This window comes from Capsicum annuum, chromosome 4, assembly GCF_002878395.1.
Source record: "Capsicum annuum cultivar UCD-10X-F1 chromosome 4, UCD10Xv1.1, whole genome shotgun sequence".
NCBI classification, from domain to species: Eukaryota; Viridiplantae; Streptophyta; class Magnoliopsida; order Solanales; family Solanaceae; genus Capsicum; species Capsicum annuum.
The window spans coordinates 16,031,539-16,047,305 of NC_061114.1; the positions used below are offsets into that span (position 1 = coordinate 16,031,539).

General features: G+C 34.8%; 1 non-coding gene across 1 annotated transcript; it reads right to left on the reverse strand.

The window, feature by feature from the left end:
• Positions 1-12,675: 12,675 nt before the first annotated feature.
• TRNAR-ACG lies at positions 12,676-12,748 on the reverse strand. Its single transcript has one exon. It is a non-coding gene; the product is annotated as a tRNA-Arg (tRNA).
• Between the last annotated feature and the right edge of the window lie 3,019 nt (positions 12,749-15,767).

The following is a 15,767-nucleotide window of genomic DNA, read 5'->3' on the forward strand; positions in this document are numbered from 1 at the left end:
AAAAATTTTGGACGAGGTTTGAACCGTGTTCGAATTGCATTCCAGTGGTCTACCGCGATTTTACCGCATCGCGATGACGGGCTAAATTGCACTCGTCTTTCTCTAGTGAAGCACTGCGATGGTGACGCGTCGTCCCAAAGTGAAAAATTGCACTCATCCGTTTCCAGTGGCTCAACGCGATAAGCTCGTGTCGTGCCAATCCCCTAAATCGCACTCATCCTTTAAATAGCAAATTTCAATAGCTCAACGCGATTCCATCGCGTCGTGGTGAAGGCGTATTTGCCATGTTCTTGATCCATAATTTGAAATGCATGTGGCATGCCCTTTATCCTAGTGTGTGAAGTGCTTATTAGGTGAATAATGTTCCTAGAAATCACATAGAGCCAAGTTGAGCTAAGAACTTTAGATTCATCCAAAGTTTGGGCTTTGAGTCTACAAGAGTTTACTTTAAATGTGTATAACTTTTTATATACATAGAATTTTCATATTAATACCCACCAATGGTAGATAATTGAATTAGCTTTCCAACGATACCAATTTTGTCTTAATCCGATACCCGAGCTAAAAGTTATAGCTATTTCTGTGTGAGGCAGTAAGCTGCCGTGATGGTACCATATCGCGGTAAGGTGTAAAATCGGGATACTGGTTACGAATTTTTGGTTTCAATAAGTGAGGGACAATTGGTTCTTTTCCCACCTCAACCCAGGTCATAATAACACGATGTTAAGCCTCCATTAGGGCATTATTTGCCCTCATTATCCTATTTTACTCTCAAGAACAAACCCTAATCAATCCTCTTCAAGAACAATCAAGAATCAAGCTTCCCAATTCAAGAAAGCTTTCAATAATTTGTTTCTTCTTCAGTATTTAATATTATTTAGGTATGTGGGAGTTCATCCATGGGTCCTCTTTCACCTATGGAGCTCAAAAATCCTTTTTCCTTAATTAAAGAATGAATTTTTCATTACTATGGTATTTTGTATATTCAAGAAAGACTGAATTCCATGTTTTCATGGTGTTTTTAATTTAATTCAGCCCATTTGTGATTCCATGCAAGATTTTAAATTTCTCATGCTATGAATTTGAATTTCCCATGATTTATTCAAGTAAATTCCATGATAGATCCTAAATTCATGATGTTTAGCAATATTCCCATGTTTTAAATTCATGCCTTCCACATGTTTGATGAAATTCCCATATCATGTTAAGTCAATTTCAAGATGAATCTCCAAGCTATGAATTTCGCCATGTAATTCTGTTGGTCACCCATGTTTAAGACATTCTTAGGTTCAAGCTATGATCTTTACATGTATAATTAAACGCTTATGTCCTATTTCAAGCGAATTTCACATAAATTCCCCAATTCATTATTTTAGTTATGTAATCATGCTATGCTCCCATGTTTAAGATATTCCCATGTCCAAGTTCATGATCCCCATGTGTTTGGTAAATTGTCCTATATTAAAGTATTAATTTCCATGTGTTTGATGAAATGCCCAAGTGATGGGTTTCTTTAAATAATGCTTACTTATTATGGTTTCAAATGCTCTCATGTGTTCTTGTTGTTATTGCTATCGAGTCCTGGAGGTTATGAATATTCGAAAACTTAGTTGTTTACATAGTTTTTTAGAATATTCAGAATAGTTTCAGATAAACCATGAGTCTTGTCATTTAGTTAGTATCATGTTCAGTTAAACTTAGTTCGATTTTAGTTCCAGTATCAATTTAAGGTTAATAATTTCCTCAGAATCCGTATGTATTGTTATTTTCAGAATACCATGACCTGATCTTATTAGTTATCAGTTATTAGTTAACAGTGCATATACCAGTTAGTATTTCAGTGTCATTCAGTTGGGAGTACGATTGAGCACCGAGCGAATGCAGGGATGGCGACTTCCCCGTCAGTTAGGCAGAGTCGTTAGTAGCAGTCCTTATATTCCAGAACTATGTAGACAACGTAGGATATGAGGAGTCACCCGTCAGTTTACGCTTGACTACCTCTCAGGGGTCACCCTTTAGTTTAGGCTTGACACCCTAGTCCTTCAGGACATCAGTATAGTGGATCCACACCGCCAGTGTTAGTACCCATGGCATGGTACTGACACCTTCCAATTGAGTTGATAAGTTGAACCCCGATTAACTCAGATCGGGGCATGTCCGCTAAATGATACCTTCCATAGTCTCAGTTATAGTCTCAGTTTAGTATTCAGTTTAGAGTTCAGTTTTAGGTTTACTTGACCATAGCATATAGTTATCAGTTATTCAGTTATCAATATTTTAGTATTTCAGTTTACATACTATTTAAGAATCATTTCATACGCTTGGTATTGCATTCTTAGATAATACAGTTTACATGTATTCATGTTCGGTCATCTCATGTTGTTCAGTTAGTCCTTGTCTCATATGCATAGTACTCCACAGTTTCAGTCCTGTTATTCAGACTAAGTACAACCTAGTCTTACATAAACAGTATTCATTTATCAGTCATTCGGTAAATTAGATAAGCTTAGTATATATAAGTTTCCACCACGTAGTTTCAGACCCAGTATTCATCCAGTATCCATGTTTTTCCATATCCCAGTTTCAGTTCTACTTATATCATTAAAGTGAAGTTTTACAGAAACTAAGTGTAGAGATTCACCATCTTATCAAAGTATGTTTGTCACTCATGCTTTAATACATTTCAATTTTCAGTTTATTCCAGCCTATTAGTGAGTCTACTTACACTTAGCATGCATGTTTTACGATTACGTATGAAATCATTTTTACTTATTGAATTTACCCCTGCATACTCAGTACATTCCAGAAGTACTGATCCACATATACGTCTGTGTGGCTACATTTTTTCATAATTTAGGTACCATTTGTAGCACGCACATCATGATCAGACAGTTGCCGTGTCCAGTCAGCAGGTGATGAGTTCTCTTATTTTGGGAACTCCAGATAGTTTTAGTTCATGTATAGTTCATTTATTTTCCATGTGTATTGATTAGTGGTTGTTGGAGGTATGTCCCAGCTACTTATAGTTAGTATAGTAGAGGCTTCATAGATGTCAGTCAGAGTCAATCATGTAAATTCAGTTCTTTCCTTAGATTTATCAGATTGTAAAACTTTATTAGTTATATACTATTTCAAATTTTTAGTATGATTTTGTTTCCGCACAGCAAAACCTGTTATTGAAGGTATTATAATTCAGTTGCTTAACAGTATGCCAGTTCATGGGTTATATTGGGATCACTTATGGTTCCAATCACTATGTGGCATCCAAGGTGTACTCCCGGGGCATTACAAACTTGGTATCAGAGCATTGAGTTCAAGTATCCTAGGGTGTTTATAAAGTCGTGTCTAGTAGAGTCTTACTGAACGGTACGGAGTCATCTGTACTTTTCTTTGTGGGGATACAGGGCATTTAGGAAATGTTTCCCTTCTTTTATGTCTCTGATCATGCTATAGCAAGGTCTTCTAAGAAACATACACAGATTCTTATCTTGCTCTATTCATGCCATATCTACCTTGTTTCGAGGTAACAGAAACAGTAAAGCTCAAATTTCTACATACAAAGTTTCCTCAGCTAGTCTCCACAGACAGTTATGAAATTGCATGTTGTCTCAGAAAGTATCCCATTACTGCCCTTATGTCCTAAATTTTGAAATATTTCATTCATGTTTATGAAAATCGCTCGTTAAGCCAAAGTCAGATGTGCTTTCAGATCCCTTCTCAGAATTCATTTTACAGTCTGCGGTCTAGAGCTAGAAGCATAAACCCAAAAGTTTAGCAGTAGTAGAGTTAAGATGGCATTATCCAGATTGAGCAGATTATATATTCATAGGGCTAGTTATACAAAAGATGAATCAGTAGGCTTGAACAGTGTATGCAAAAATTTAAGTTTGTTGATTCGAAATTAAGTATGATGGTGTGGATGTGAGTTAAAAAGGTAATATTAGTAGTCTATGAAGAAACAAAAGCAGATGATGTGTTTAGTGAGGCAAGTATGTGCCGAAAAGAGTGTAATTATGCGATGATAATTGCAGAAGCTAAAGAAAGTTAAGGGTAGCATATTCTATGGGAGTTTAGTATTTATGTGTATCGTTATACCTTGAACTTTAGAGTAAAGTGGTTTCAGTTTAGTTAGAGTTTACTAAGTGGTTCACAGACTTAGAATAATGGCTTAGGGATAAGGGGGAGGCTTAGGGATAAAGGGGAGATGATAGAACAATTAACCAAGTCAGGCCCTCAGATTTTAGTAGTGATGCTAGAGTATAGTAGAACATCAGTAATGGAGGATGATTCCCAACCCATTCTTATTCCAGTGTTGTATTTTAGTCATCACGATATCTACTTATACCTTACATGTCAACTCCATAATCATAGTTCATGTTCATGCACATAATAGTGAATCATGTGCTCTTCTAGTTCCTAGTATGAGGAGTTCCAGTTCACTCAGCAGTACGAATCATGTTCCATGAATTCATGAACTCTAAACTCAGCTCATGCAGCTCATGACTCATGTACTCATGTTTTACAGTATGTTCAGTTCTAGTACTTATGTACACTCCTAATGATCAGCGAAATTCAATTTATGTCATGTATGCCCTCAGTTTAGATCTCTTTGATAAATCCATAATGTTGATACTCTATTCCCCAGACCTCAGTAAAGTGTCAAGTTATGCATAGTATCCTTCGTGTTTCAGGTCCTCATGTTCTAACTTTCAGTGACCTCTCCTTATGTCATGATTAGTTGAAATTCTATGTATGTTTTCATGGGGTAGTGCATAAAAGTTTTAAGGATAGAGGTTTAGATAATATGAGAATGATGCTTTTATTGGTGTTTTCTTAGAAATGCATATGTGGTTATGAAGATAGGTTTGAATGTCATGATTGGTGTACAAGTGGAATGTATAGTTGAGTATAAGCTTTTAGTATGATTCAATTCATATAGCCAGTAATTCAGATTAGCAGTCAGATAAACAAGTTTCTATGATTTCCTATTTTTCCTATTCATGGGGTAATTCATTCACGACCACGCAAGTCGTAAAATTCAGTTCAATTCATGCGTCAGGCATCAGATTCAGATTCCAGATATTCAGCCATGATTTAATTCATGAGTATTCTGTGCATTGTCTCAGTCTTTCTTTAGTAATTCAGCCACATCAGTATCATTCGGGTGGCGAAGTATCCTAAGGAGGAGATGTAATACCTCGAGTATTCACGTCTTAAATCTTTTATCTCTTCCTCACGAAACAAGATCCAACTTGAAGTAATGGTTACTCACTCATAAGTTGACTTTCTCGTTTCTATCTCAGTATTATGACCATTCTCATGTTAGTACATATATTCACAAAATCAGTTCAGTTTATATATCATGCTCAGACTCAGTTATGCAATCATGTTCCAAGTTATGCATGTTCAGAATATGATCTCAGTTACTTTCGTAAAATACTCTCTGTCTAACCAGTCTCATTCCAGGAAGAATATTCCCAAGGGAGAGATATTATAATACCCTATACTTTTCTAAGTTCAGTCCATCTTATAGTGTATGTATAAGAGGCTTAGAACTTTAAAATTTGGCTAAGTGTTGGGGACTTAGTCTTATTTTTGGCCTCTCAACTTAGATGATTTTTAAAAAGACTTTCCCAGCCTCGAGACATAAATTTTTAAGTTAATTCATGTTCAGGGTATAAGTAGCATGTCTTAGGGAAGTTTTTGAATTTTCGGATGAAGTTTGAACCGTGTTCGAATTGCATTCCAGTGGTCCACTTCGATTCGGTGACATGCTAAATCGCACTCGTCTTTTTCCAGTGAAGCACCGCGATGGCGCCGCATCACATCAAGGTGAAAAATTGCACTCGTTCATTTCAGTGGCTCTACGCTATAAGCTCGCATCGCGCCAAGTCCCTAAATTGCACTCGTCCTTTAAATAGAAAATTCCAGTAGTTCAACGTGATTCCACTGCGCCGCGGTGAAGGTGTATTTGCCATGTTTTTGATCCATAATTTGAAATGCATGTGTTATGACCTTTATCCTAGTGTGTGAAATGATTATTAGGTGAATAATGTTCCTAGAAATCATTTAGAGCCAAGTTGAGCTAAGAACCTTAGATTCGTCCAAAGTTTGGGCTTCGATTCTACTAGGGTCTATTTTAAACGTCTTTAACTTTTTATATATGTAGAATTTTTAATCTCAATACCTACCAAATTGTAGATAATTGAATTAGTTTTCCAACAATACCTATTTTGCCTTAATTCGATACTCGAGCGAAAAGTAATAGATATTTTCGCGTGAGGCAGTAAGCTGTCGCGATGGTCCCGCCTCGCGGTAAGGTTCAAAATAGGGATACAGGTTACAAATTTTTGGTTTAAATGCGTGAGGGTCAATTGGGTATTTTTCCACCTCAACCCAGGTCGTAATAACACGATGTTAAGCCTCCATTAGGGCATTATTTGCCCTCATTATCCTATTTTACTCTCAAAAACAAACCCTAATCAATCATCTTCAAGAATAATCAAGAATCAAGCTTCCCAATTCAAGAAAGCTTTCAAGATTCTATTTCTTCTTCAAGATTTAATATTTTTAAGGTATTTGAGAGTTTATCCATGGGTCTTTTTTCACCCATGGAGCCTAAAAATCTTTTTTACTTAATTAAAGAATGAATTTTTCATTACTATGGTATTTTTTATGTTCAAGAAAGATTGAATTTCATGTTTTCATGGTGTCTTTAATTTAATTCAGCCCATGTGTGATTCCATGCAAGATTTTAAATTCCTCATGCTATGAATTTGAATTTTCCATGCTTTATTCAAGTAAATTCCATGATAGATCCTAAATTCATGATGTTTAACAATATTTCCATGTTTTAAATTCATGCCTTCCATATGTTTGATGAAATTCCCATATCATGTTAAGTCAATTTCAAGATGAATGCCCACGCTATGAATTTTGCCATGTAATTCTATTGTTCACCCATGTTGAAGACATTCTTAGGTTCAAGCTATGATCTTTACATGTATGATTAAACGCCTATGTCCTATTTCAAGCGAATTTCATGTAAATTCCTCAATTTATGATTTTAGTTATGTAATCATGCTATGCTCCCATGTTTAAGATATTTTCATGTCTAAGTTCATGATCCTCGGATGTTTGGTGAATTGTCCCATGTTAAAGTATTAATCTCCTTGTGTTTGATGAAATGCCCAAGTGATGAATTTCTTTAAATAATGCTTACTTATTATGGTTTCAAATGCTCTCGTGTGTTCTTGTTGTTATTGCTATCGAGTCCTGGGGGTTATGAATACTCGAAAACTTAGTTGTTTACATAGTTTTTCAGAATATTCAGAATGGTTTCAAATAAACCATGAGTCTTGTCATTTAGTTAGTATAATGTTCAGTTAAACTCAGTCCGGTTTCAGTTCCAGTATCAATTTAAGGTTAATAACTTCCTCAGAATCTGTATGCACTGTTATTTTCAGAATACCGTGACCTGAGCTTATCAGTTAGCAGTTAGCAGTGCATGTACCAGTTAGTATTCCAGTGTCATTCAGTTGGGAGTAGGATTTAGCACCGAGCAAATATAGGGATGGCGGCTTCCTCGTCAGTTAGGCAGAGTCGTTAGTAGCAGTCTCTATATTTTAAAACTACGTAGCCAGCGTAGAATTCGAGGAGTCACCCATCAGTTTAGGCTTGACTACCTCTTAGGGATCACCCATCAGTTTAGGATTGATACCCTAGTCCTTTAGAACATCAGTATAGTGGATCCACATCGCCAGTGTTAGTACCCGTGGCATGGTACTGACACCTTTCCAACTGGGTTACAAGTTGAACCCCGATTAACTCAGATCAGGGCATGTCCGCTAGATGATACCTCCCACAGTATCAGTTACAGTATCAGTTTAGTATTCAGTTCAGAGTTCAGTTTTAGGTTTGCTTGACCATAGCATACAGTTATCAGTTATTCAGTTATCAGTATTTCAGTATTTTAGTTTACAGACTATTTCAAAATCATGTCATACGCTTGGTCTTATAATTTTAGATAATACAGTTTACATGTATTCATGTTCGGTCATCTCGTGTTGTTCAGTTAGTCCTTGTCTCATATTCATAGTACTCCACAGTTTCAGTCCAGATATTCAGACGAAGTACAACCCAGTCTTACATGACTAGTATTCAGTTATCAATCATTCAGTTAATTAGATAAGCTTAGTATATATCAGTTTCCACCACGTAGTTTCAGACCCAGTATTCATCCAGTATCTATTTTTTTTGTATCCCAGTTTTAGTTCTACTTATATCATTAAAGTAAGTTTTACAAAAACTAAGTGTAGAGATTCACCATCTTATCAAAGTATGTTTGTCACTCATTCTTTAAGACATTTCAGTTTTCAGTTTATTCCAGCCTATTGGTGAGTCTACTTACACTTAGCATGCATGTTTTAAGATTACGTATGAAATCAGTTTTACTTATTGAATTCACCCCTGCATACTCAGTACATTCCAGAAGTAATGATCCACATATACGTCTATGTGGCTACATTGTTTCATAATGTAGGTACCATTTGTAGTACGCACATCATGATCAGACAGTTTCCGTGTCCAGCCAGCCGGTGATGAGTTTTCTTTTTTTGGGAACTCCAGATAGTTTTAGTTCATGTATAGTTCATTTATTTTCCATGTGTATTGATTAGTGGTTGTTGGAGGTATGTCCCAGCTACTTATAGTCAGTATAGTAGAGGCTTCATACATGTCAGTCAGAGTCAGTCATGTAAATTTAGTTCTTTCCTCAGATTTATCAAATTGTAAAACTTTATCAGTTACATACTATTTCAGATTTTTAGTATGATTGTGTTTCTGCACAGCAGCACCTGTTATTGAATGTATTATAATTCAGTTGCTTAACAGTATGCCAGTTCATGGGTTAGCTTAGGATCACTTGTGGTTCTAAGCACCATGTGGTGTCTAGGGTGTACTCCCGTGGCGTTACATACGTCAATGATGGTGACTGAAGATAATGACCAAATTTATGATTCCCTCTTTGCTTTGATGGTCAAATCTGAAGATAAAGATGATGACAAGGTAACTATTCTGGATGTTAAAAAAACATCTCGGGGATTATTCTCTTAAGGAGTTAAATCTTTTGCAACTGTCTTTATTGATTCTGTGTGAGATCTTACCAAAGATAAGGAACTCTTAAACAAAAGTATTGATGAACTTGAGATAGAGAAAGTGGAGTTATCTAAACAGTTGTCTAAGTTATAAAAAAGTTATCAGTTTTTATCTTTTGAAAATGATTTGTTAAATGAGAGACTCGGTGAAATAGCTAAGTCTGATGAGAAGGGAAAGGTAAATATAGAAGGATCCAATTTAAACTTAAGGAGAAACTGATCAAGGCTAAACTAGACCTGACTTCCTCTTCGGAGAGAAACTCTGAGCTTGAGACGAATAGTGGTTACTCAGTACATAGCTGGAGCAACAGAAAATAGCCATCATTGGTCTATGGATAGTGGCTGCTCCAAGTACATGACTAGAAGAATTGAAGACTTTCTCTCTCTCAAGGCCCATGAAGGAGGCAATGTCTTCTTTGGAGATGGTAAAAAAAGTTTTATTCTAGGTGTTGAAAGAATTGGCAAAAATCTTAATCTTGTAATTGAAGATGTGCACTAAGTTGATGGTCTTAAATACAACCTGTTGAGTGTGCTTCAAATTTGTGACAAAGGAAATGAAGTGAACTTCATGTCTGGTAAGTGTACAGTTACAAGCCTTAAAAATGGTGAAGTCATCCTCACAGCTTGGAGAAGCAAAAACATAAATGTAGCTGACTCATATTCCTGTAATGCTAAGAATCTCACTTATCTTAGTGCTAAAGATGATGATGCTGAATTGTGGCATAAAAGACTGGGACATCTGAGTTGTTTTCTGTTGAACAAGTTGGTCAATAAGGACCTGATTCGAGGTATGCCCAAGTTGAGTTTGCAAGCACCAAGGTGTGTGATGCTTGCGTTAAAGGGAAGCAGACTAGATCCTTCTTCAAGTCAAAGAAACTAGTGAGTACCTCTAGACCCCTGAAACTTCTCCACATGGATTTGTATGGACCTATTAATTTGCTACATTTCAAAACAGCTCAGTTGAAGGGAATGATAGATTGCGAGGATTTCCACTTTCGAAAGATTATGGTGATATATACTCAAGTAGCTATCACTCCAGGCATGCTAGATGATCAAGACGAATATTCATTATTAGAATATCCATATGGCTTTTCAGGACGACTGAAGAATGGAAACACATAATTGTAATCATGAGAAAGAAAAATTCATTTGGTTATTATTCATATTTTACCTCTAAAATTCATGACAAGCTAGAGCTCTTTAGCTCTATATAAAATAGATTATGTTTACTACTAACGATTGTGATAAAGTAATCAGTATTACTTCATTCTTATAAAGAGGTTTTGACTTCAAGTTACGGAATTGAAGTCACCTCTGTTAGGATGCACTTTACTAGCCCCTGCCCCCTCCGACAATCTAGGGTGGGAATCCATTCATAATCAGCTTTTTTTTTTTTTTTTTCAAATCCAAGATCCACCTAGGTAAAACCTTCTTGGAAAATGAATAATTTTTTTTATGATAGACAAGGGAATCCATAGCTGCTATGTTTGTAGTGCGAATACGTCAAATCCAACTTTAGTATAATAGCCTACAAATCACAAAGGAAAATTAAATGACACTAGGCAAACAAGCTCGGTTGAGAAAGCTTGCAGGAAGTTTCAAACTTGAGATCTCCTATTTGGGAGATCGATCCCTTCAGTGACGGATCCAAGATTTTCACTAAGGGAGCTGAAAATAAAAAAAAGTAAATATACAAACTAGTCGAAGAGGTTCAACATCTACTATATATACATAAAAAATAATTTTAATCATGCATAAATAATATTCCCTCCGTCTCATTTTGCTCATCCCAATTTAATATTGTACATTGATTAAGAAAAATAATTAATAACATGGCTACTTTACCATAGTAGCCCTATTAAATGATGTTTACATTTTAATTTGGAGATAAAATAATTAATACTAAGGGCAAAAAAAGAAAAAAAATTGTCTTGTCTTGATTAAAGAAAAATAACAAGTAAAATGAGAAATCAAATTAGAAAATTTGGAACAAGTAAAATGGGACGGAGAAAGTATAATTTTTCGTCGAAAAGGGTTCGGATGAACCCCATGTCCTAAAGATGGTTCCACCGCTAGATCTCTTACTCAACCAACTCGCTCACTCTTATGTAGGGCTGGGCATATTTTGGTTTAAACCGATAACCGAACTGAAATTTAATTTTGGTTTGTTTTTTTGGTTTTTCGGATTGGTTTCGGTTTCAAATTTTAGAAATTTGGTTAAATGGTTTGGTTTTTGGATTTACAAAAAAAGAATTCGGATAAACCGAAAAACCGAAATTATATAAATAATATATTATAATATATATATATATATAATTTAATATATATGTAAATATACTAAAAATATAATATAATTTGATATAACATATAAATATATAAATTATAATCATTTAGTAACCCTAAATCCTAATATACTGCTTTGCTTTAGACCCTAACATTAACGTGAAGACTGCAACGACGCTCAACCATCCTCAGTTCGTCAATTTATTTGAAATTTCAACATTACCAACGACAGTCGTTTGCTCAGTTCATTTGCTCAGTTTGTCACTGTCGTTGGCAGTCGCTGCTGAGTGCGGCCACTGCCTTCACACCAACGGTGATGACTCAACGAGGTCGATATTTATGGTTATTTCATGCGTGTTGAATTAATTATATTTGGGAATGAAAAATAGGTTTGAAAAAAAGATTATTTTTCTAGAAAAATCACCAATTTTAAATGCTCACTACTTTAATCTTTAAAATCGAAATAAAAATCTGAAATAACCGAACCGAATTTATAAAAATCGAATCAAACCAAAATAATTTTGGTTTGATTATGGTTTTTATTTTCGTCAATCCGAAAATTGAAAAACTGAACCGATATTCAACAATCAAGCCGAACAAACCGAATGTCCACCCCTCTTATGTGTTTGGACAATATTATTGAAGAAAAATGATCACCAATAAATTAAAATCACATGCGTGTGAACACAAAAATAAAAATTACGTCATATTTTATCAGGTTAATTACTTATTTAGCGAGTAAATTAATTAGAGCTAATTCGAGGCATAGGAACACCAAGAAATGAAATAACACCTGTTATAAATCATGAGTTTACTAAACTTATGACTGTATTATAACTTCATTAAGCATTTCATATAGATGGATAAACATTAGAAGAATTATGACGTGTAGATTAAGTCGTATGTTACGTAACACAAAATAATTTTTACTTAATAGATAAGTAATGATAAAATACTTTCTTATTCGTTTCAAAATAGTTCGTCTTCTTTCTAATTTTTTTATTTTTTTTTTGTTTCCTACTAATAAAATTTACGACTATCTCGGACATTCAGTTTCAGTTTTACCCCAATATTACATCAAGTATCACATCAATTTCAAGGCTATGTTTAATTATTAGAGGGGTAAATTGGTAAAAATTCACTTTTAATAATAAAATTCTTAAGGAGCGTGCTAAGTATTTCAAATGGAAGGAGTAACATGCCTTAAAAAAATTAACTTACATAAAAAATCATAGAACGACTCTGCTGGGGATCGAACCCAGAATCTCTGGTTCCGTAGACCAGCGCCTTATCCATTGGGCCACAGAGTCAATTTTGATAGTTTAAAGTTAAATAGCCGTCTAGTATTATTGACTTGATATACATTTTAAAAAAATGATATGATAGTTTACTATATCATTCTTTGAATATAATAAATTTAATATATTGGGCAATGAATAATATTTAATTGCAAGAGTAAAATGGACACAAAAAGATAAATTATACATTATTTTTCAAACTGAAAAGTATTATCGACATCTGTTTTTTGTATAGTGGACAAGTAAAGACGGACGGAGTTAGTGGCGGATCTAGGATTTAGGAGTCATGGATGCTCGGAAGGTTCGAAAAATATATTGACACTCAAAGCTTTAAGGTTCCGCCTTAAAATCAAAGCACACAACTATGCTTTTCTAACTTTTATACCAATTTTGATACATTTTATATATAATTATACCTAATTTGTGTCGAATTTAATGGGTTCCGAAAAACTACAAAATTGCACCTACATCTACCCCGGGATGAAAGGAGTACTTTATTTTTTATTTCTCATCTGTCGTTTGATTTATCCATTTGGTATGAGATATCGAATAATCCGAATTCGTATCATGTGATTAAAGCCTATTTAATGGGATGGAAGTATTTTCTAACATAATCCTTTCCATATCTAAGACGCCAAACCCTAGACATGTGGTTAAGACGGGGCTACTCTATTCATCTCACCGCAACCCTTATCGGTGATTCTAACGAGGATTGAACTCCAATGACTATATTTAATTTATTTCCTAGAGTTGTTCTTGTATTATCCAAGTAAATCATCAGTGATTAGCTTATTGTCACCAAATATTAGCCGATAAAAATAATTTTTGTTGCTATGGATATATAGTTTTGACATGAACACTAAATATAGCTTGCAAATGTCTATTGCACTTAAATTTTTCGATTTTGGTGATAATTTGTAGTTCACAAAGGTAAGAGTAAGGTTGCATGCACATTCCTCCTCAAATTTCATTTTTAAGATTATACTGATATGTTGTTGTCATCGAGATATTTCTATAGTGATGACTATAGCATAACATGAAATACTTAAGCACATAATTTTCTCAACCGTTATAAATGTATCATATATAGTGAATGTCTATTTTACCATATATAGTGAATACCTACTTTAATATATATTGTGTATGTCTATTTATGGAAAAGTTACAAATCTCAAGGCTAGTTTTCCCCTATAAATTAAGGGGGTTTTCCTCATTGTAATTCATCTCTAAAGAGAAGAAATGAGAATTACTCTCTCTATTCTCTCTACTCTTCTTCTTATTCTTTATTGTTTTATAACACGTTATCAGCACGAGACTCTACCGTCTCAAATTTGAAGGCTAAGGCTAAGATATGGATAATGTTCCAGAAGATATTTGTTTGATTGATTCTGGCACTACACATACGATATTCAAAGACAAGAAAAATTTCTCTCATCTAAACATGGGCAAGATTAACGTTACTACAATTTCTGGTAGCGCTAATTTAATTGAAGGCTTCAGAAAAGACATTATAATCTTGCCCAAGGAAACTAAACTCGTCATAAATAATGTTATGTTTTCTCCTAAGTCTCGGAGAAACTTGATGAGTTTTAAAGATATTCGTGAAAATGATTAACATATCAAAACATTTGATGAGATGAATCTTGAATATCTTGGTATCACCAAGAATGTCTCTGGCCAGACATGTGTTATAGAAAAGTTCCTTGCTTTATCTTCTGGCCTGTATTGGACAAAGATTTGTGCAATTGAGGCACATTTTATAGTAAACCAGAAGTTTACTGATTCCAATACTTTCGTACTTTGGCATGATCGCCTGGGACATCCTGGATCAATACTGATGAGACGAATCATAGAAAATTCAAATGGGTATCCATTAAAGAACTTGAAGGTTCTTTCAAATGGTGAATTTTCATGTAATGCTTGTTATTAAGGCAAGCTGATTCTAAGGTCATCACCAACAAAAGTTAGGATTGAGTCTCCCACGTTCTTGGAACGCAGACATGGGGACGTTTGTGGACCAATTCACCCACCAAGTGGGTCATTTAGATACTTTATGGTCCTAATAGATGCTTCTTCTATATGGTCTCATGTGTGCCTTTTGTCATCTCGCAACTTGGGATTTGCAAAATTGTTGGCACAAATAATACGATTACGGGCACAGTTTTCTGATAATCAAATTAAGTCTATTCGCCTTGATAATGCTGCAGAATTTTCATCCCAAGCATTTAATGACTATTTCTTATCGATTGGGATAAGAGTGGAATATCCTGTACCCCATGTTCACACTCAAAATAGTCTTGCTGAGTCATTAATTAAACGTCTTCAATTGATAGGAAGACCATTACTGATGAAAACTCAGTTGCCCACTTCTGTTTGGGGTCATGCAATTTTACATACTGCAACACTTGTTCGTCTTAGACCGATAAATTATCATAAATTTTCTCCATTGCAATTGATTTTGGGTCAAGAGCCTAATATATCTCACTTGAGAACTTTTGGGTGTGGTGTATATGTGCCTATAGCACCACCAAACCACACCAAGATGGGCCTCCAAAGAAGGTTAGGAATTTATGTTGGGTTTGAATCACCCTCTATTATTCGCTATCTTAAACCATTAATGGGAGATATATTCACTGCTCGATTTGCAGATTGTCGGTTTGATGAGATACTTTTTCCAAAATTAAGGGGAGAAGATAGCGATATCAAAAGAGAAATTTTGTGGAAAAATCTATCACTATCTCATCTTGATCCACATGCTTCTATTTGTGAGTAAGAAGTACAAAATATTATTCATCTGCAGAAAATTACAAATCAAATGTCGGACGCATTTACTGATCTGAAAAGGATCACTAAATCACATATTCCTGCAGAGAATGTCCCAATTTGAATTGATATTCCTGAAGGACCATCCACTAGTGTCATAGATAATGAATCTAAAGCACGCTTGACGCGTGGCAGACCATTAGGTTCTAAGGATCGAAATCTTAGCAAAATAAAAATAAGTGGTCAAGATGACACTACGAAAGATCCA